Raw genomic sequence first — 23,135 nt, 5'->3', positions numbered from 1 at the left:
GAACCCTCAATACCGTGTGCTTTACGTTTGTACACCAATCTCCTATGTGGGACCTTGTCGAAGGCCTTCTGAAAGTCCAGATATAACACATCGACTGGTTCTCCCTTATCCACTCTACTAGTTACATTCTCGAAAAATTCTATAAGATTCGTCAAGCATGATTTGCCTTTCATAAATCCATGCTGACTTTGTCCGATGATATCACCACTTTCCAAATGTAATGCTATCACATCTTTAATAACTGACTCTAGCATTTTCCCCACTACCGATGTTAGGCTAACTGGTCTATAATTCCCCGTTTTCTCTCTCCCTCCCTTTCTAAAAAGTGGGGTTACATTAGCTACCCTCCAATCCTCAGGAACTACTCCAGAATCTAAAGAGTTTTGACAAATTATCACTAATGCATCCACTATTTCTGAGGCTACTTCCTTAAGCACTCTGGGATGCAGCCCATGGCCCTGGGGATTTATCGGCCTTTAATCCATTTAATTTACCTAACACCACTTCCCGACTAACCTGGATTTCCCTCAGTTCCTCCATCTCATTAGACCCCCGGTCCCCTGCTATTTCCGGCAGATTGTTTATGTCTTCCTTAGTGAAGACAGAACCAAAGTAGTTGTTCAATTGGTCTGCCATCTCCTTGTTCCCTATGATCAATTCACCTGTTTCCGACTGCAAGGGACCGACATTTGTCTTAACTAGTCTTTTTCTCTTCACATATCTATAAAAGCTTTTGCAGTCAGTTTTTATGTTCCTTGCCAGTTTTCCCTCATAATCTATTTTCCCTTTCCTAATTAAGCCCTTTGTCCTCCTCTGCTGGACTCTGAATTTCTCCCAGTCCTCTGGTATGATACTTTTTCTGGCTAATCTGTATGCTTCATCTTTTGTTTTAATACTATCCTTGATTTCCCTTGTTAGCCACTAATGCACTACCTTTCCTGGTTTGTTCTTTTGCCAAACTGGGATGAACAATTGTTGTAGTTCATCCATGCAATTTTTAAATGCCTTCCATTGCATGTCCACCGTCAACCCTTTAAGTATCAATTACCAGTCTATCTTGGACAATTCACGTCTCATACCCTCAAAGTTACCTTTCTTTAAGTTCAGAACACTTGTTTCTGAACTGACTTTGTCACTCTCCATCCTAATGAAGAACTCAACCATATTATGGTCACTTTTGCCCAAGGGGCCTCGCACAACAAGACTGCTAACTAACCCTTCCTCATTACTCAATACCCAGTCTAGAATGGCCTGTTCTCTCGTTGGTTCCTCGACATGTTGGTTTAGAAAACCATCTCGCAAACATTCCAAGAAATCCTCTTCCTCAGCACCCCTGCCACCTCACCCAATCTACATGTAGATTGAAGTCAACCATTAGAACTGCTGCACCTTTAGTGCACGCATTCCTAATTTCCTGCTTGATGCCATCCCCAACCTCACTACTGCTGTTAGGTGGCCTGTACACAACTCCCACTAGCGTTTTCTGCCCCTTAGTGTTTCGCAGCTCTACCCACATCGATTCCACATCCTCCAAGCTAATGTCCTTCCTTTCCACTGCATTAATCTCCTCTCTAACCAGTAACACTACCCCACCTCCTTTTCCTTTCTGTCTATCCCGCCTGAATATAGAATATCCCTGGATGTTGAGCTCCCAGCCTTGGTCACCTTGGAGCCATGTCTCCGTAATCCCAACTATATCATAATCATTAATAACTATCTCCACATTTAATTCATCCACCTTATTACGTATACTCCTTGCATTGAGACACAAAGCCTTCAGGCTTGTTTTTACAACACTCTTACCCCTTATACAATTATGTTGAAAAGTGGCCCTTTTTGATTTTTTTTTTGCCAAGACCAACTCCTAAATGCCAGCACGTGATCCATAACCCTCCATTCCCTGCATATCCATGTGCCCATCCAAAAGCCACTTCATCACCACTACCGTACAGAAACATAGAAACATAGACAATAGGTGAAGGGAGAGGCCATTTGGCCCTTCGAGCCAGAACCGCCATTCACTGTGATCATGGCTGATCATCCACAATCAGTAACCCGTGCCTGCCTTCTCCCCATATCCCTTGATTCCACTAGCCCCTAGAGCTCTATCTAACTCTCTTTTAAATTCATCCAGTGAATTGGCCTCCACTGCCCTCTGTGGCAGAGAATTCCACAAATCCACAACTCTCTGGGTGAAAAAGTTTCTTCTCACCTCAGTTTTAAATGGCCTCCCCTTTATTCTTAGACTGTGGCCCCTGGTTTGTGTCGAACATGATAACATGATAACAAGACCAACATATTTGCCTGCACATGATCCATATCCCTCCATTCCTTCCATATCCATGTGCCCATCCAAAAGTCTATCGTATATCTAGATTATTAAGGGGTTGGGCACGTTAGAGGCAGGAAACATGTTCCCAATGTTAGGGGAGTCCAGAACCAGGGGCCACAGTTTAAGAATAAGGGGTAGGCCATTTAGAACAGAGATGAGGAAAAACTTTTTCAGTCAGAGAGTTGTGAATCTGTGGAATTCTCTGCCTCAGAAGGCAGTGGAGGCCAATTCTCTGAAAGCATTCAAGAGAGAGCTAGATAGAGCTCTTAAGGATAGCGGAGTCAGGGGGTATGGGGAGAGGGCAGGAACGGGGTACTGATTGAGAATGATCAGCCATGATCACATTGAATGGCGGTGCTGGCTCGAAGGGCCGAATGGCCTCCTCCTGCACCAATTGTCTATTGTCTATTGTCCATTGTATCTGCCTCCACGACTACCCCCTGGGAATGTGTTCCAGGCACCCACCACCCCCTGTGAAAAAACGTGGTTCTAACATCTTCTTTAAACTTTGCCCGTCTCAACTTGAAGTAATGCCCTCTCGTATCTGATTATTCCATCCTAGGAGAAAGGTTCTGACTGTCCTCCCTATCTATGTCTTTTATAATTTTATATTTTACCAAAGCCAATTAACCTACAAACCCCCAGGTTCTTTGGAGTGTGGGAGGAAACCGGAGCACCCGGAGAAAACCCACGCAGGTCACGGGGAGAACGTACAAACTCCGTACAGACAGCGCCCGTGGTCGGGATCAAACCATGGGTTTCTTGCCCAGAGATAGAAACATAGAAACAGAAAATAGGTGCCATTCGGCCCTTCGAGCCAGCACCGCCATTCACTGTGATCATGGCTGATCATCCACAATCAGTACCCCGTTCCTGCCTTCTCCCCACATCCCCTGATTCCCTTAGCTCTAAGAGTTAAATCTCACTCTCTCTTGAAAACATCCAGTGAATTGGCCTCCACTGCCCTCTGTGGCAGTGAATTCCACAGATTCACAACTCTCGGAGTGAAAAAGTTTTTCCTCATCTCAGTCCTAAATGGCCTCCCCCTTATTCTTAAACTGTGTGACCCCTGGTTCTGGACTCCCCCAACATTTGGGAACATTTTTCCTGCATCTAGCCTGTCCAATCCCTTAAGAATTTTGTATGTTTCTACAACATCCCCTCTCATCCTTCTAAATGCGGTCGTTCTACCCGCGGCGCCACTGTTTGCCTGAGCAAAGTGTATCTTTGCAACGACTCAGGATGTTCGTTTAGTTCATTGTCACGTATACTGAGGTACAGTGAAAAGCTTTTGTTGCGTGCTAACCAGTCAGCGGAAAGACAATACATGATTACAATCGAGCCGTCCACAGTGTACAGATACATGATAAGGGAATAACGTTTAGTGCAAGGGAAAGCCAGTAAAGTCCGATTAAGGATAGTCCGAGGGTCACCAATGAGGTAGATAGTAGTTCAGCACTGCTCTCTGGTTGTGGTAGGATGGTTCAGTTGCCTGATAACAGCTGGGAACAAACTGACCCAGTCTGAACTGATGAAGCATTCTCATCAGAGCAATCTCTCTTAACAACTTGACCAACTGAGTTTGATCGCGGTCTGTGAAACATGGTGATTTGCAATGATCCTTAGCGCTTTATTCATAAGGTCCCAAAGTAATGGCAGTTCAAGATTCAGTCCAAACATTATTTTGGACTAGCACAGGCAATGATGGTCCAATTCTATACTGCTATCATTGAGTCCGTCCTCACCTTCTCCATCATGGTCTGGTTTGGCTCAGCCACCAAGCACCACATCCGGAGGCTGCAACGGATCGTTCGCACAGCTGAGAAGGTTGTTGGCTGCAACCTTCCCCCCATTGACGAACTGTACACTGCAAGGGCCAGGAAGCGAGCGGGCAAGATCATCTCTGACCCCTCTCACCCTGGCCACAAACTCTTTGAAGCACTTCCCTCTGGAAGGCGACTCCGGACTGTCAAAGCAGCCACAGCCGGACATAAACACAGTTTTTTCCCACGAGTGGTAGCTCTACTCAACAACCAAAGTCTGTAGTCTCTTTGTGCTCTGGTTTATTTCACCCACATGTTTAGACCGTAATGTTGTTTCCTTAATGTTTTAATGTTTTATGCTTTATTCTTAATTGTTTACTGTATGTTCGTGTTGTTAATTGTGAGCGGAGCACCAAGGCACATTCCTTGTATGTGCATATACTTGGCCAATAAACTTATTCATTCAATCATCAGAGCAATCTCTCTCAACAACTCGACCAACTGAGTTTGATTGTGGCAGGGCTGCAGTTTGTGAAACACAATGATTTGCAATGATCCTGACCGCTTCATTAATAAGGTCTCAAAGTGATGGCAGTTCAAGATTCAGTCTGAAAATTAAAAGCAAATTGAGTGTTTTGTTTTCCAAAGGCCACTCCATCAACAACCACAGTGACTGAAAACTAAACATAAAGAGGAAGGGGATTGGATTTTGTTGCATCGAAAATAGGTGCAGGAGGAGGCCATTCGGCCCTTCGAGTCAGCACCGCCATTCATTGTGATCATGGCTGATCATCCAAATCAGTAACCCGTGCCTACCTTCTCCCCATATCCCCTGATTCCGCTAGCCCCTAGAGCTCTATCTGACTCACATTTGCCTTCCATCACAGTGAGGAATGTGGGGAATCCACTGTGGTGGATGTTTATGGCAACTTTCATGTAGTTGTGTGTCTTGTTGCTTTTATTTTAGCATGGCTGTACGGTAATTCGAGTTTCACTCTGCCTTAATTGGTACCCGTGACAATAAACAGACCTTTGAACCTGTGAACCTTTTCAAATGGGGAGTCACGGTGGCGCAGCGGTAGAGTTGCTGCCTCACAGCGCCAGAGACCCGGGTTCCATCCCGACTACGGGGCTGTCTGTACGGAGTTTGTACGTTCGCACCGTGACCTGCGTGGGTTTTCTCCGAGATCTTCAGTTTCCTCCCACACTCCAAAGACGCGCAGATTTGTAGGTTAATTGGCTTGGTATAAAATGTAAATTGTCCTGCGTGTGTGTAGGATAGTGTTAGTGTGCGGGGATCGCTGGGCGGCGCGGACTCGGTGGGCCGAAGGGCCTGTTTCCGCGCTGTATCTATAAACTAAACAAAATTAAATAAAAGGACTGGACAAGCTAGATGCAAGAGAAATGATCCCAATGTTGGGGGAGTCCAGATCCAGGGGCCACACAGTCTAAGAATAAAGGGGAGGCCATTTAAAACTGAGGTGAGATGGATTTAAAAGAGAGTTAGATAGAGCTCTAGGGGCTAGTGAAATCAAGGGACATGGGGAGAAGGCAGGCACGGGTTACTGATTGTGGATGATCAGCCATGATCACAATGAATGGCGGTGCTGGCTCGAAGGGCCGAATGGCCTCCTCCTGCACCTATTGTCTATGTCTCTATGTTTCAGTGATATCCGTGGGTCCTCTCCAACATCGCTCAATGCTGCTGTGAGTTGAATTTCTTCAGTTGCTCAGGCCTGCCATTTATTTTTATCAGAATTGTTTTTCCATCGTTGTGGCCAAACAATTTAACAGTTGAGATATTTTTTAATTAAAGTGTTTTGAGATGCAGCTGGCAGGGTGGTGTAACGGTGCCAGGCTGTACCAGGGGACAGGGGATGGGCAAGGTGAGAAGGTACACTGTGGCACAGGTGACACTTTAATGCAGGATGCGGTGCCAAGATCCCATGCACTACATCTGTATGAACATTGCATTGGAACGCCCCCAAGGTAAACACTATCCTGCTGCCACCACATCACTGTGTGTGTGTGTGTGTGTGTGTGTGTGTGTGTGTGTGTGTGTGTGTGTGTGTGTGTGTGTGTGCGTGTATGTGTGCGTGTTTGCGTGTGTATGCGTGCGTGCGTGTATCCGCGCATGTTTGCGTATGTGAGAGTGTGTGTATGTGTGTGTATGTGTGTGTGTGTGTGCGTGCGTGTGTGTGCGTGTGTGCATGTGTGAGAGTGTGTGTATGTGTGTGTATGTGTGTGTATGTGTGTGTGTGCGTGCGTGCGTGTGTGTGCGTGTGTGCATGTGTGAGAGTGTGTGTATGTGTGTGTATGTGTGTGTGTGTGTGCGCGTGCGTGCGTGTGTGTGCGTGTGTGCATGTGTGAGAGTGTGTGTATGTGTGTGTGTGTGCGCGTGTGTGCGTGCGTGCGTGCGTGTGTGCGTGGGTCTGGATACATTGCACCAAAGATAGGGAAGACACAAAATGCTGGAGTAACTCAGCGGGTCAGGCACAGAGTGCTAGAGTAACTCTCCAACTTTAGATAGCTCCTCTGTCCCTCACAATCCCCTCCCTCTTCCCAGTTCTCCCACCAGTCTTCCTGTCTCCGACTACATCCTTTCTTTGTCCCGCCCCCTCCCCCCCCCCCCCCCCCCCATCCCCTGACATCAGTCTGAAGAAGGGTCTCGACCCGAAACGTCACCCATTCCTTCTCTCCAGAGATGCTGCCTGACCCGCTGAGTTACTCCAGTATTTTGTGTCGACATTTTATTTGAACCAGCATCTGCAGTCTTGCACCACAGATACATTTTCTCATCTATTTTCAGAATTTTGATTTGAAGCATTTGGACAGCACAGGATTAGTAGGATATGGGCCAAACTCAGGCAGGTGGGACGAGTGTAGTTTACACAGAAACATAGAAAGTAGGTGCAGGAGGAGGCCATTTGGCCCTTCGAGCCAGCACCGCCATTCATTGTGATCATGGCTGATCATCCACAATCAGTAACCCGTGCCTGCCTTCTCCCCATATCCCTTGATTCCACTAGCCCCTAGAGCTCTATCTAACTCTCTCTTCAATTCATCCAATGATTTGGCCTCCACTGCCCTCTGTGGCAGAAAATTCCACAAATTCACAACTCTCTGGGTGAAAAAGTTTCTTCTCACCTCAGTTTTAAATGGCCTCCCCTTTATTCTTAGACTGTGTGGCCCCTGGTTCTGGACTCCCCCAACATTTGGAACATTTTTCCTGCATCTAGCTTGTCCAGTCCTTTTATAATTTTATACGTCTCTATAAGATTCTCTCTCATACTTCTAAACTGCAGTGAATACAAGCCCAGTCTTTCCAAGCACACAGTACAATGAATATAGAACATAAAATATAGATCAGAGATCAGAATAGAGAACATGCAACAGGACATAGAACGATTAACACAGAAGATGGAGAGACAAACAGTGTGTATTTCACAGAACAGTCAGTCAGAATATTGAGTCTAGAGGTTGGGAGGTCATGTTGCAGTTGTATAAGATGTCGGTGAGACCACATTTAGAGTATTGTGTTCAGTACTGGGCACCATGTTAGAGGAAAGATATTGTCTAGCTGGTAAGGGAGCAGAGAATCTTTACGAGGATGTTTAGAGATACAGCGCAGAAACAGGCCCTTCGGCCCACCGGGTCCGTGCCGCCCAGCGATCCCCGCACACTAACACTATCCTACACACACTAGGGACAATTTTTACATTTACCAAGCCAATTAACCTACAAACCTGCACGTCTTTGGAGACAGTAAACCTTTGGGCCAGTAAACCTACGCTGCACACCCTCAATAGCAAGAATATCCTTCCTGCGCCTGGCCCATATCCCTCCAAACCTGTCCTATCCATGTACCTGTCCAAATGTTTCTTAAACGATGGGATAGTCCCAGCCTCAACTACCTCCTCTGGCAGCTCGTTCCATACACCCACCTCTGTGTGAAAAAGTTACCCCTCGGATTCCTATTAAATCTTTTCCCCCTTCACCTTGAACCTGTGTCCTCTGGTCCTCAATTCCCCTACTCTGGGCAAGAGACTCTGTGCATCCACCCGATCTATTCCTCTCATGATTTTGTACACCTCTATAAGATCACCCCTCATCCTCCATCTTAGCGTCTGACTGTAATGGTGAATCGTACGCTAGAAAGTAGGCTGCAAAGCCAATATCCGTGGTAGATTCCTTCAAACCTGACAGGTTAACATGTTCAATTCTAACCTTAGCAGACTGTGTCGGATTTAGTTTAGTTTAGTTTAGTTTAGAGATACAGCGCGGAAACAAGCCCTTCGGCCCACCGGGTCCGCGCCGACCAGTGATCCCCGCACACTAACACTATCCTACACACACTAGGGACAATTTTACATTTGATACCAAACCAATTAACCTACAAACCTGCAAGTCTTTGGAGTGTGGGAGGAAACCAGAGCACCCGGAGAAAACCCACGCAGGTCACGGGGAGAACGTACAAACTCCGTACAGACGGCGCCCGTAGTCGGGATGGAACCCGGGCTCCGGCGCTGTGAGGCGGCAACTCTACCATTTGTTCTGTTAAGGTATAAATTTACTTGGTGTTTTAGCGAGCTTGAAACCATTTCCACAGACACAATAATCTCACAGGATGGATAAGTGTAAAATCCTTTTAACCTCTGAAATGGTTCTCTAGTTCCATCAATTCAAAACCTCAATGTAAAATAGTGTCATCGAAATCTTACAGGTAGAACATGTATATTGGTTTAGTTTGTTTAGTTTAGTCTAGTTTATTGTCACGTGTACCAAGGTACAGTGAAAAGCTTTTGTTGCGTGCTAACCAGTCAGCAGAAAGACTACGCGCGATATGTTTCTATGTTTCTATGTAATTTTGACACAAAAGTGAGTTTTATTGTAGATATCTTTACACATTTCCAGAAGAGGGGCAGGATTCACGTTCAGAAGTTGACATGTTCTAGGAGCAGAATTAGGCCATTCGGCCCATTGAGTCTACTCCGCCATTCTATCATGGCTGATCTATCTCTCCCTCTCAACCCCATTCTCCTGCCTTCTCCCCGTAACCCCTGACACCCGCACTAATCGAGAACCTATCAATCAATCTCTGCTTTCAAAATACCGAATGACTTGGCCTCCACAGCCGTCTGTGGCATGCCTCGTCTTTGTCCAACTATCTGCCTATCAACGCTACCCCTCCCTCACCTGTATCCACCTGTCACTCGCCAGGCCTTGTCCCGTCCCCCACCTCTCTAAGAGCTTTCTGCCCCCCCACATCCCCACCACCCAATCAGTCTGAAGGCTCCCGACCCAAAACGTCACCTACCCATGTTCTCCACAGATGCTGCCTGACCCGCTGAGTTACCCCAGCACTCTGTGAAACGTCACCTATCCATGTTCTCCACAGATGCTGCCTGACCCGCTGAGTTACTCCAGCATTTGAGTGTCGTTTCATCGCTCGTTAATCCATTATTTCAGGATGAAACGTATTTTCTAATTACGAGTGAGGTTTTAGAATAAATCGTGAAGGGGCCAATCTGTTTTTTTTATAACAATTACACAAGTAAAATTATTTAATTCAGTCGAAGGCGCCTGGGCCAATCTTGTCAGATATTGTTAATATACCAACAATAGAGTTGCTTACAGATGTCTATTTTGTTCTGCAGTAATTTTCATTGTGCAGATGGCATATTAGTTAGAGACATCTGAGGAGAAGAGGGAGCAGAATCTACCACACAGCAGATGGCTGTGGCTCAATTTATTGGTGTCTAATGGTCTGTTGGCTCACGGTTAAATCACACAACTAACACAGTCGAACAGACGTTAATTTTCTCAGAGATTATTTATAGATTTGACACTTCGACAGAGAGCAAGAATCCGCGCACAGTTACACGTTTACATCCAGGCTTGTTTCTCAGCTCTAAGTGTGCACTGTCTGTCAGATTGTCATATCCACACAACCAGCACTGCTAATTATCACTCATTGATGTCGACAAGGATAGGACATTGTGACGATCAGCAACATAGGAAAAAAAATGCACTTTTTGCTGGTTAAAATCGAAGGTAGACACTCAAATGCTGGAGTAACTCAGCGGGTCAGGCAGCATCTGTGGGGAACATGGATAGGTGACGTTTCACAGAGTGCTGGAGTAACTCAGCGGGTCAGGCAGCCTCTGTGGGGAACATGGATAGGTGACGTTTCACAGAGTGCTGGAGTAACTCAGCGGGTCAGGCAGCATCTCTGGAGAGAAAGAATGGGTGACGTTTCGGGTCGAGACCCTTCTTCAGACTCGACTATTCTAGACGCAGGTAACATGTTCCCAATGTTGGGGGAGTCCAGAACCAAGGGCCACACAGTCTAAGAATAAAGGGGAGGCCATTTAAAACTGAGGTGAGAAGAAACCTTTTCACCCAGAGTGTTGTGAATTTGTGGAATTCTCTGCCACAGAGGGCAGTGGAGGCCAAATCACTGAATGAATTTAAGAGAGAGTTAGATAGAGCTCTAGGGGCTAGTGGAATCAAGGGATATGGGGAGAAGGCAGGCACGGGTTACTGATTGTGGATGTTCAGCCATGATCACAATGAATGGCGGTGCTGTCTTGAAGGGCTGAATGGCCTCCTTCTGCACCTAGTTTCTATGTATTCAGGGTCTCGACCCGAAACGTCACCCATTCCTTCTCTCCCGAGATGCTGCCTGACCCTCTGAGTTACTCCAGCATTGTGTGTCTACCTGTGAAGATCGGTACTATTTAGTTTAGTTTAGTTTATAGATACGACGCTGGAACAGGCTCTTCGGCCCACCGAGTCCGCGCCGACCAGCGATCCCCGCACATCCTACACAAACTAGGGACATTTTGCAATTCAGACTTTTGGCACTCTGGCCTTCATCAGTCAGAGTATTGAGTATAGAAGTTGGGAGGTCATGTTGTAGTTATCTAAGACGTTGGTGAGGCCACATTTAGAGTATTGTGTTCAGATTGAAACTTGCCGAGGCAGCGTGAGGTGCAGATGGAGTCAATGGAAGGGAGGTTGGTTTGTGTGATGGTCTGGGCTGCGCCCACAATTCGCTGCAATTTCTTGGATGGAGCTGTTCCCAAATCGAGCTGTGATGCATCCCGTTAAAATGCTTCCTACGGCGCATCTGTAGAAGTTGGTGAGAGTTGTAGGGGACATGCCGAACCTCCTGAGCCTTCTTCGGAAGTGGAGGTGGCGCAGCGGTAGAGTTGCTGCCTCACAGCGCCGGAGACCCGGGTTCCATCCCGACTACGGACGCCGTCTGTACGGAGTTTGTACGTTCTCCCCGTGACCTGCGTTGGTTTTCTCCGAGATCTTCGGTTTCCTCCCACACTCCAAAGACATGCAGGTTTGTGGGTTAAATGTCTTGGTATAAATGTAAATTGTCCCTGGTGTGTGTAGGGTCGTGTTAGTGTGCGGGGATCGCTTCAACATCCTCCAACATTTCCGTCACCTCCAACGGGACCCCACCACTGGCCACATCTTCCCATCCCCTCCCCTTTCTGCGTTCCGTAGAGACCGTTCCCTCCATAACTCCCTGGTCCACTCGTCCCCTCCTACCCAAACCACCCTATCCACGGGCACTTTCCCCTGCAACCGTACGAGATGCAACACCTGTCCCTTTACCTCCCCCATCAACTCCATCCAAGGACCCAAACAGTCATTCCAGTTGAGACAGAGGTTCACCTGCACCTCCTCCAACCTCATCTATTGCATCCGCTGCTCTAGATGTCAACTTCTCTACATTGGCAAAACCAATCGCAGGCTCGCCGATCGTTTTGCTCAACACCTTCACTCAGTCCACCTTAACCAACTTGATCTCCCGGTGGCTGAGCACTTCAACTCCCCCTCCCACTCCCAGTCTGCCCTTTCTGTCCTGGGCCTCCTCCATTGTCAGAGTGAGGCCCAGCGCAAATCGGAGGAACAGCACCTCATATTTCGCTTGGGTAGTTTACACCCCAGCGGTTGAACATTGACTTCTCCAACCTTAGATAGTTCCTCTGTCCCTCTCTCTCCCCTCCCCTTTCCCAGTTCGCCCACTAGTCTTTCTGTCTCCTACTACATCCTCTCTCTGTCCTGCCCCCTCCCCTGACATCAGTCTGAAGAAGGGTCTCGACCCGAAACGTCACCCATTCCTTCTCTCCAGAGATGCTGCCTGACCTGCTGAGTTACTCCAGCACTCTGTGAAACGTCACCTATCCATGTTCTCCACAGATGCTGCCTGACCCGCTGAGTTACTCCAGCACTCTGTGAAACGTCACCTATCCATGTTCTCCACAGATGCTGCCTGACCCGCTGAGTTACTCCAGCATCGTGTGTCTACCTTCGATTTGAACCAGCCTCTGCAGTTATCTTCCTAAAATCACGAGGGGAGTAGACCGGGTGAACGCACAGATGAAATGTGCCATGCAAGACCCTGTTTGCTATCCACAGTAAAGATTGCCGCACAGGAAGAATCGCTCTGACTTCTCACCAACTCATTCAATCAGTGAAGTGAAACAACTGGATTGAATTTAACGTGACGGTTTTATTGCAAAATTCACAATAAGTTATTGGTGTGTAAAATAAGGTTGAGCAATTAAGCGTAAGAAATAAAATCAATGCAACACTAAAAATATAAATGACTCCATCTTTGTCTGTTAAATTTAAACAAGGAATTAAATATCAGTGAATTGAAACAGATGAACTCTGAAGAACTATTCAAGAATTAATCTTCATTTCATTATCATCTACAGAATCTCTGTTGAACTATTTTCATCAACTGAATAGAAAACTCTGCTATTTTATTAATTTATTTTCCGAAAAAAATTACATATAAAATTATAAAAGGACTGGACAAGCTCGATGCAGGAAATATGTTCCCAATGTTGGGGGAGTCCAGAACCAGGGGCCACACACATTCTAAGAATAAAGGGGAGGCCATTTAAAACTGAGGTGGAGGCCAATTCACTGGATGGATTTAAGAGAGAATTAGATAGACCTCTAGGGGCTAGGCACGGGTTACTGATTATGAATGATCAGCCATGATCACAATGAATGGCGGTGCTGGCTCGAAGGGCCGAATGGCCTCCTCCTGCACATATTTTCCTTGTTTCTATTTTCTCTCAAAATATTGGCCAATATTTTTTGGTGGAATTCATTGCCACAGATGGCTGTGGAGGACAAGTCAGTGGATATTTTTAAGGCAGAGATAGATAGAGTCTTGATCAGTGCGGGTGTCAGAGGTTATGGGGAGATGGCAGCAGAATGGGGTTGGGACAATAGACAACAGACAATAGGTGCAGGAGGAGGCCATTTGGCCCTTCGAGCCAGCACCGCCATTCACTGTGATCATGGCTAATCATTCTCAATCAGTACCCCGTTCCTATCTTCTCCCCCTGACTCCGCTATCCTTAAGAGCTCTATCTAGCTCTCTCTTGAATGCATTCAGAGAATTGGCCTTCACTGCCTTCTGAGGCAGAGAATTCCACAGATTCACAACTCTCTGACTGAAAAAGTTTTTCCTCATCTCCGTTCTAAATGGCCTACCCCTTATTCTTAAACTGTGGCCCCTTGTTCTGGACTCCCCCAACATTGGGAACATGTTTCCTGCCTCTAACGTGTCCAACCCCTTAATAATCTTATACGTTTCGATAAGATCTCCTCCCATCCTTCTAAAAGAGAGAGAGATGGATCAGCCTTGATTGAATGGCGGAGTATGCTTGATGGGCCGAATGGCCTAATTCTGCTCCTATCGCGGCCTAACATGGTGGAGCTGGCGGCCTTGCCCGGGACTGACTTTGAGCCTCACCGCGGGGCCGTGGCCTTGCCATCTGATCGTGCGATTCCTTGCTTGGATCAACGCGGTCTGCAGACTTTAACATCGCGGAGCTTGCCGTCTCGGGTTGAGACCGGCGTCGGGAAGCTCCAAAACCCGCACGAGGTTCGACCTGGCCTGACCCTGGCACGGGGGAGCTGAGATTCCCCACCCGATGAAGGAGCTTGATCGCCCCGTCGAGGAAGGCTCGCCGCCGGCTACGGGAGTCAAGATCGCCCCGGCAACGGAAGGTTCTAGGCCCCCGACTGCTGGAGGACAAAGAAGGGAGAGATTGAACTTGTTTCCGCCTTCCATCACAGTGAGGAATGTGGAGGAGTCACTGTGGGGGATGTTCATGTTAAACTGTATTGTGTGGGTCTTGTTGCTTGTTATTGTTATGACTGTATGGCAAATGAAATTCCTCATATGTTGCAAAACACACTTGGCTAATAAACTGTGATTATGAATATGATTATGATTATGATCACTTATAAACATGAACAGCACTGTCCATCAGCCCAAAACAGGTCCTTTGGCCCAACCTGTCCATGTTATCCAACGTGCCCCATCTGTTAGTTCATCAATCATGGGAACAGAAAATCACGGGGCTATTCCTGGTATCCAAGCCAATGAAAACCCCTTAATATAAGTTCATAAGCTCATTAGTCTTAGGTCTTTCCTCGAAAAGTTCTCCTCATCTCCTTCCTAAAAGAACGTCCTTTAATTCTGAGGCTGTGCCCTCTGGTCCTAGACTCTCCCACTAGTGGAAACATCCTCTCCACATCCACTCCCCTCCACATCCTCTCCACATCCACATGCTGCCTGACCTGCTGAGTTACTCCAGCATTTTGTGAATAAATCGATTTGCACCAGCATCTGCAGTTATTTTCTTATTCCACTCTATCCAGGCCTTTCACTATTCTGTAAGTTTCAATGAGGTCCCCCCTCCTCCTTCTAAACTCCAGCGAGTACAGGCCCAGTGCCCACAAACGCTCATCATAGGTTAACCCACTCATTCCTGGGATCGTCCTTGTAAACCTCCTCTGGACCCCCTCCAGAGCCAGCACATCCTTCCTCAGATACGGGGGCAAAAACTGCTCACAATGTTACAAATGTGGCCTGACCAGCGCCTTATACAGCCTCAGCATAACGTCCCTGTTTTCGTACACAAGCCCTCTTGATATAAATGCTAGCTTTGAGTTTGCTTTCTTTACTACCGATTCGACTTGCAGATTAACCTTTTGGGAATCCTGCACCAGCCACTCCCAAGTCCCTTTGCACCTCCGATTTCTGGATTCTCTCCCCATTTAGAAAATAGTCTACGCCTTTATTCCTACGACCAAAATGCCTGACACCACACTTTGCTCCACTGTATTCCATCTGCCACTTCTCCGCCCACTCACCCAACCTGTCCAAGTCCTTCTGCAGAGTCCCTGCTTTCTCTACACTACCTGCCCCTCCACCTATTTTATAGACAATAGACAATAGAGAATAGGTGCAGGAGGAGGCCATTCGGCCTTTCGAGCCAGCACCGCCATTCAATGTGATCATGGCTGATCATCCACAATCAGTACCCCGTTCCTGCCTTCTCCCCATACCCCCTGACTCCACTATCCTTAAGAGCTCTATCTAGCTCTCTCTTGAAAGCATCCAGAGAATTCCACAGCTTCACAACGCTCTGAGTGAATTTTTGTTTTCTTATCATCTGTAAACTGGTCCACAAAGCCTTCAATCCCCTTGTTCAAATCTCTGCACAGGGTCCCTGGTTACTCCACACTACCTGTAATAGAGAGTGGATAGAGAACGTGTACCGAGGTTAGGGTCACCAAGTGTCCCGTATTAGCCGGGACATCCCGTATTTTGGGCTAAATTGGTTCGTCCCGTACGGGACCGCCCTTGTCCTGTGTTAGTAGGGTTGCCAACTTCCTCACTCCCAAATAAGGGACAAAGGGTGGAGCGGGAGCACGTGGCCGCTGGCTGGGTGAGGTCACGTGGGGCGCGGGGCGGTGACGTCAAATTGTCCTGTATTTGGGAGTGAGGAAGTTGGCAACCTCTAACCGAGGTACAATGAGACGCTTGAGTTTATACGCTATCCAATCAAAGAAAATACATTACCTGTTTACAATCAAGCTGTCCACAGTGTACAGACAAAGGATAAAGGGCACACACAACATTTAGTACAAGAGAAAGTTCGATAAAGTCTGACTAAAGATGAGGTAGATGGGAGGTCAGGACCGCAGTAGTTTTTGATCGGACGGTTCAGTTGCCTGATAACAGCCGGGAAGAAACTGTCCCTGAATCTGGAGGTGTGCGTTTTCACACTTCTGTACCTCTTGCCCGATGGGAGAGGGGAGAAGAGGGAGTGGCCGGGGTGAGACTGGTCCTTGATTATGCTGCTGGCCTTGCCGAGGCAGCGTGAGGTGTAGATGGAGTCGATGGAAGGGAGGTTGGTTTGTGTGATGGTCTGGGCTGCGTCCACGATTCTCTGCAATTCCCCGTGGTCTTGGTTGGAGCTGTTCCCAAACCGAGCTTCAATAGACAATAGGTGCAGGAGGAGGCCATTCGGCCCTTCGAGCCAGCACTGCCATTCAATGTGATCTTGAATGATCATTCTCAATCAGTACCCCGTTCCTGCCTTTTTTCCCCATACCCCCTGACTCCTCTATCCTTAAGAGCTCTATCTAGCTCTCTCTTGAAAGCATCCTGAGAATTGGCCTCCACTGCCTTCTGAGGCAGAGAATTCTTCCCGGTAAGTGGTTGTGTAAAAGGCACAATCCATCAGTTCAGACACCTTGCTGACAAAGCTGTCTCACTCATTAACTCCACTTGTCGCGGTTGGCTCCAAGATGGTTCCAAAATGCGGCTTTAATCCCATTAACCCTAATGTCCATTAGTCCCTTCTCACCCCCGCTGTAAATCTGGAAGCATTTACAGATACTGTGTAACACCACAGCCAACTAAACTTGTTTTTTGTTTCTCTCTCTCCAAGGCATTGTTCTTTCCAGATGCTCCTTGGTACAAACTAAGAGTAAAATGTCTGTGTGTCAGCACCTTTCCAATCCTATTATCCTCAATTATTTCACCAGACTTTTGAATGAATGAATGAATGAATAAGTTTATTGGCCAAGTATTGGTCTTGGTCTCCTAATCTGAGGAAAGACATTCTTGCCATAGAGGGAGTACAGAGAAGGTTCACCAGATTGATTCCTGGGATGGCAGGACTTTCATATGAAGAAAGACTGGATAGACTCGGCTTGTACTCGCTGGAATTTAGAAGACTGAGGGGGGATCTTATAGAAACTTACAAAATTCTTAAAGGGTTGGACAGGCTAGATGCAGGAAGATTGTTCCAGATGTTGGGGAAGTCCAGAACAAGGGGTCACAGTTTAAGGATAAGGGGGAAGTCTTTTAGGACCGAGATGAGAAAGTTTTTCTTCGCACAGAGAGTGGTGAATCTGTGGAATTCTCTGCCACAGAAGGTAGTTGAGGCCAGTTCATTGGCTATATTTAAGAGGGAGTTAGATGTGGCCCTTGTGGCTAAAGGGATCAGGTGGTATGGAGAGAAGGCAGGTACAGGATACGGAGTTGGATGATCAGCCATGATCATATTGAATGGCGGTGCAGGCTCGAAGGGCCGAATGGCCTACTCCTGCACCTATTTTCTATGTTTCTATGTACACGTACAAGGAATGTGCCTAGGTGCTCTATCCAAGCCTTTCACTATTCGGTAAGTACTGTGAAACCAAGAATGGGCCTCTGGTCGTAGAAACATAGAAACATAGAAAATAGGTGCAGGAGGAGGCCATTTGGCCCTTCGAGCTAGCACCGCCATTCATTGTGATCATGGCTGATCATCCACAATCAGTAACCCATGCCTGCCTTCTCTCCATATCCCTTGATTCCACTAGCCCCTAGAGCTCTATCTAACTCTCTTTTAAATTCATCCAGTGAATTGGCCTCCACTGCCCTCTGTGGCAGAGAATTCTACAAATTCACAACTCTGGGTGAAAAATTTTCTCCTCACCTCAGTTTTAAATGGCCTCCCCTTTATTCTTAGACTGTGTGGCCCCTGGTTCTGGACTCCCCCAACATTGGGAACATTTTTCCTGCATCTAGCTTTTCCATTAGTGAGGCCGCACTTTAATTTAATTTGAAAATACAACGCGGGAAAGGCCCCTCGGCCCACTGGAGCTTCCACTGCCCTCTGTGGCAGAGAATACCACCAAATCACAACTCTCTGGGTGAAAAAGTTCCTTCTCACCTCAGTTTTAATCAACAGCATGGACCTTTTGAAAAGCAACATTTTATTGACCTGCCAACAAACCAGGAGCACGAAAGAAAAATCTAGGTGTAAGGAACGTGTGCAGCAACCACTTCATTGCCTCAACATTAAATATACATGAACTATCCTGGTCTCAATACCATCAGTTAGCACAAAGTGCTTTGATGGTGTGAGCTCACACTGTCAAAGGACCATTTGGACAAGTGCTTTCCCTCTCTCTCAGACCGGCCCTCCCCCACCCTAGTTCTCCGACCAGTTTCATCATCCTCCTGATTAATTTTACTCATTTTAGGCCTCGTTGTCACCTTCCCCTCATCCAACAATGAACCATTCTCATGTATGAAGAAGGGTCTCGACCAGAGAAGTCACCCATTCCTTCTCTCCAGAGATGCTGCCTGACCCGCTAAGTTACTCCAGCACTCTGTGAAATGTCACCTATCCATGTTCTCCACAGATGCTGCCTGACCCGCTGAGTTACTCCAGCACTCTGTGAAACGTCACCTATCCATGTTCTCCACAGATGCTGCCTGACCCACTGAGTTACTCCAGCACTCTGTGAAACGTCACCTATCCATGTTCTCCACAGATGCTGCCTGACCCACTGAGTTACTCCAGCACTCTGTGAAACGTCACCTATCCATGTTCTCCACAGATGCTGCCTGACCCACTGAGTTACTCCAGCACTCTGTGAAATGTCACCTATCCATGTTCTCCACAGATGCTGCCTGACCCGCTGAGTTACTCCGGTATTTTGTGTCTATCTTCGGTAGAAATTGTAGGTCTTGTTTCGAATAAGATGCATGCAATTGAAAATCAAGTGTTCTCCATGACTAACTCACGACGTCGTTGTTAGCTAGCAATTAAACTTATAACCCGTCCAAATATAACATTAGTTTCAACACTTCCAGTAGGTTGTTTGTGCAAAGGAAACCTTGACGAAATAAATGACAGAAATCTCAGAATAAAATGTGCAACAGTCATATTTCAGTCATCAATCTCTGCCCCACAGATTAATATCACCAGCAAATATTCCGATGGCTTCAGATCGCTCAGTGTGGGCTTGTCATATTGTGCACCAAACTCCCATCTTGCACATTCATCTGAAGTCGGTTAAAGGGGTCATAAGATCTTAAGACCAAAAGGGGTCATAAGATCTTAAGACCAGGAGCAGAATTAGGCCATTCGGCCCATCGCGTCTACTCCGCCATTCAATCATGGCTGACCTATCTCTCCCTCTCAACCCCATTCTCCTGCCTTCTCCCCATAACCCCTGACACCCGCACTAATCAAGAATCTGCCAATCTCTGCTTTAAACGGTGGCACGGTGGCACAGCGGTAGATTTGCTGCCTTACAGCAAATGCAGCGCCGGAGACTCAGGTTCGATCCCGACTACGGGCGCTGTCTGTACGGAGTTTGTACGTTCTCCCCGTGACCTGCGTGGGATTTCTCCGAGATCTCCGGTTTCCTCCCACACTCCAAAGACGTGCAGGTTTGTAGGTTAATTGGCTTGGTAAATTGTCCTGAGTGTGTGTAGGATAGTGTTAAGGCCCTATCCCACTTCAGGCGATATTAAGGCGACTGCCGGTGACTAGACTGTCGCCAACAGTTCGCCGGGGTGTCACGGGCGGGCGTGATCGTGAGGAGTCTTCCAAGAATCGTAGTGGATCTCGGCGCGTCGCTGAGAAATCAACCGGAGTGAAATCTCTCGGCGACAGCTGGCTTGTCGCCAGGTCTCGTTGCTTATTGCGGGCGCTGTCTGTCGCACGCTGTCCCCAGGTTTGCTAGGTTCTCTTAGATGCATTTAGAAGCACGTAATATTAAAATAATTAAAGTCATTTCAAGATACCATAAAATGCTTGAGTTTAACCAATTTATTTACCGTCAGGACATTTGACGGGTGGATTGGAGGTGACAGTTTGACGGTCAGGTAAGCGTGGGAATTTTCGTGATGTTTATGGCCTCAGCCATTACATTTAAAGTGGGCTCCCAACACAGATATGCAACCCAGAAACCAGATATGCATCTCCCGCACATTTTCAAAGAATGCCCGCACACTTTTCACAAAAATCCACTGAACCACTTAAAAAAAAATGTTTTAATACAGCTATTAGTAAACTGGAAGATGCAGATCACAAATACATCAAACTGATCACCAACCCTGAAGGTATAAAATGTGCAGCATTCAGTACAGTCATATTTCAGCCATCAATCTCTGCCCCACAGATTAATATCACCAGCAAATATTCCGATGGCTTCAGATCGCTCAGTGTGGGCTTGTCATATTGTGCACCAAACTCCCATCTTGCACATTCATCTGCAGTCGGTTAAAGGGGTTATCTATAAACCAAAACTCTCGTTTGTTTGTTTGTTTGTTCCTGAACTACAGCCAAAACGGTACACGATAGCGCGACAATTCTAGGCCCACCTTACTCACCGTCGTCCCGTTGGTGCTAATGGAAGAAGTTTCCATATCGTGCACCAAACTCTCATCTTGCACACATTCATCTGTGACACAGTTGGTTACAGCATTAAGACCAGAAGACACAGGAACAGAGTTAGGCTAAGATGCAGCACAGAACGCCACAGGAGATCCTTCTTCCTCGTGGCTATCAAACTGGAAGCAACACCTCCCCCTTCTGTTGTGGGGTAGACTGAGACTGAGATTGACCCCCCCCCACCCCTCCCCCAATCTTTGCACATCCCCCAATCCTGGACTTGCCACTCGACATTTTAATATCGTGCTTTATGAAGGTTGGCAGAACAATTTCCCTCCTGGGATAAAAAATGTTCCATCGTATCGTATCGTATCGTGCAGCAAAGTATCAAAGTATTCAAAGTGTCCACAGCTCCATAGTTCTGACACACACACACACACACACACACATCACACACACACACACACACACACACACACACACACATCACACACACACACACATCACACACACACATCACACACACACACACACACACACATCACACACACACACATCACAAAGACAAGCTCATCTCGCGACTTTGAAATTGTACCACAGTGCCGTCTGCAGCAGAATAACTCCATAAACTTTCCTCACAAGTGTTGAACTCACAAGACACCATTTCCAGAGCAAAAAACTCCAAAGTCATGAACGTACAGTATCGCAGATACAAGTAGATATTTGACTTACCACTCTTCACGTTTCAGATTATATTTCTCCACAGTATTCACCTGTAAGTGAAAAGCAAGGAAAAACTGCAATTAAACTTTAGTTTCCAAACCTGGTCATATATGTGAATGCTTCCAAATATTTTAACAAATTCAGACACAGAGTGCTGGAGTAACTCAACGGGTCAGGCAGCATCTGTGGAGAACATGGATAGGTGATGTTTCACAGAGTGCTGGAGTAACTCAACGGGTCAGGCAGCATCTGTGGAGAACATGGATAGGTGACGTTTCACAGAGTGCTGGAGTAACTCAGCGGGTCAGGCAGCATCTGTGGAGAACATGGATAGGTGACGTTTTGGGTTTGGGTTTCTCCAGACTGATGGAGTAGGGGGGTGATCGCTGGAAGAGGGGAGGGGCTGGACAAAAGACTGCTACTTCTTCCAGCAGTTCGTTCCACACGCCCACCTCAATGTGTAAAAAAGTTGCCCCTCAGGTTCCTGTTAAATTCTTCCCCTCTAAAGTTATGTCCTCTGGTTCTCTAATCCTCTACTTGGGTAAAACACTACATGTTTGGTTCACTTTAGAGATACAGTGTGGACACAGGCCCTTCGGCCCACCGATTTGGTCACCCCATATACTAGCTCTATCCCACACACTAGGGACAATTTACAACCAAAGCCAATTAACCTACAAACCTGTACGTTGTTGTAGTGTGGGAGGAAAAGGGAGATGCCGGAGAAAACCCACGCAGGTCACGGGGAGAACGTACAAACTCCGTACAGACAGCGCCCGTAGTCGGGATGGAACCCGGGTCTCCGGCGCTGTGAGGCAACAACTCTACCGCAGTTACCCCATGCATTCCTTTCATGATAGACAATAGACAATAGACAATAGGTGCAGGAGGAGGCCATTCGGCCCTTCGAGCCAGCACCGCCATTCAATGTGATCATGGCTGATCATTCTCAATCAGTACCCCATTCCTGCCTTCTCCCCATACCCCCTGACTCCGCTATCCTTAAGAGCTCTATCTAGCTCTCTCTTGAATGCATTCAGAGAATTGGCCTCCACTGCCTTCTGAGGCAGAGAATTCCACAGATTCACAACTCTCTGACTGAAAAAGTTTTTCCCCGTCTCCGTTCTAAATGGCCCACCCCTTATTCTTAAACTGTGGCCCCTGGTTCTGGACTCCCCCAACATTGGGAACATGTTTCCTGCCTCTAATGTGTCCAGTCCCTTAACAATCTTACATGTTTCAATAAGATCCCCTCTCATCCTTCTAAATTCCAGTGAATTCGAGCCCAGTCGTTCCATTCTTTCATCATATGATCTTAGACACACCTTGGCCGATGGTTTATCAATGGGAATGATGAAGCCTACAGTGGTCATTATGGGTTGTCCACTCACTCCACAAAGCGCTAGGCTGAGGAGAGATGCCAGCTACACGTAATAATAAACAAAACTAAACTGAATTAAACTTGTGTAGATAGAGTCATAGAGTGATACAGTGTGGAAACAGGCCCCTGTGCCCAACTTGCCCACACCGGCCAACATGTCCCAGCTACACAAGTCTCACCTGCCTGCGCTTGGTCCACATCCCCCCAAACCTGTCCTATCCATGTACCTGTCCAACTGTTTCTTAAATGATGGGATAGTCCCAGCCTCAACTACCTCCTCTGGCAGCTCGTTCCATACACCCACCTCCCTCTGTGTGAAAAAGTTACCCCTCAGATTCCTATTAAATCTTTTCCCCTTCACCTTGAACCCATGTCCTCTGGTCCTCGATTCCCCTACTCTGGGCAAGAGACTCTGT

General features: G+C 47.0%; 1 protein-coding gene across 1 annotated transcript in view; it reads right to left on the bottom strand.

Annotated features, from left to right (window-relative positions):
- Positions 1–23,135, bottom strand: part of LOC144592184 (teneurin-3-like) — a 2,027,615-nt gene that overhangs the window by 1,752,843 nt on the left and 251,637 nt on the right. Inside the window, exon 2 of the mRNA XM_078396656.1 lies at positions 21,348–21,388. The gene's annotated coding sequence lies outside the window, so the exon portion shown is untranslated. The remainder of the gene's footprint in view (positions 1–21,347; positions 21,389–23,135) is intronic.

Source organism: Rhinoraja longicauda, chromosome 3, assembly GCF_053455715.1.
Source record: "Rhinoraja longicauda isolate Sanriku21f chromosome 3, sRhiLon1.1, whole genome shotgun sequence".
Taxonomy (NCBI): domain Eukaryota; kingdom Metazoa; phylum Chordata; class Chondrichthyes; order Rajiformes; family Arhynchobatidae; genus Rhinoraja; species Rhinoraja longicauda.
Note: the sequence above shows the minus strand (reverse complement) of the source record. Positions and strands in the feature narration are given on the sequence as shown.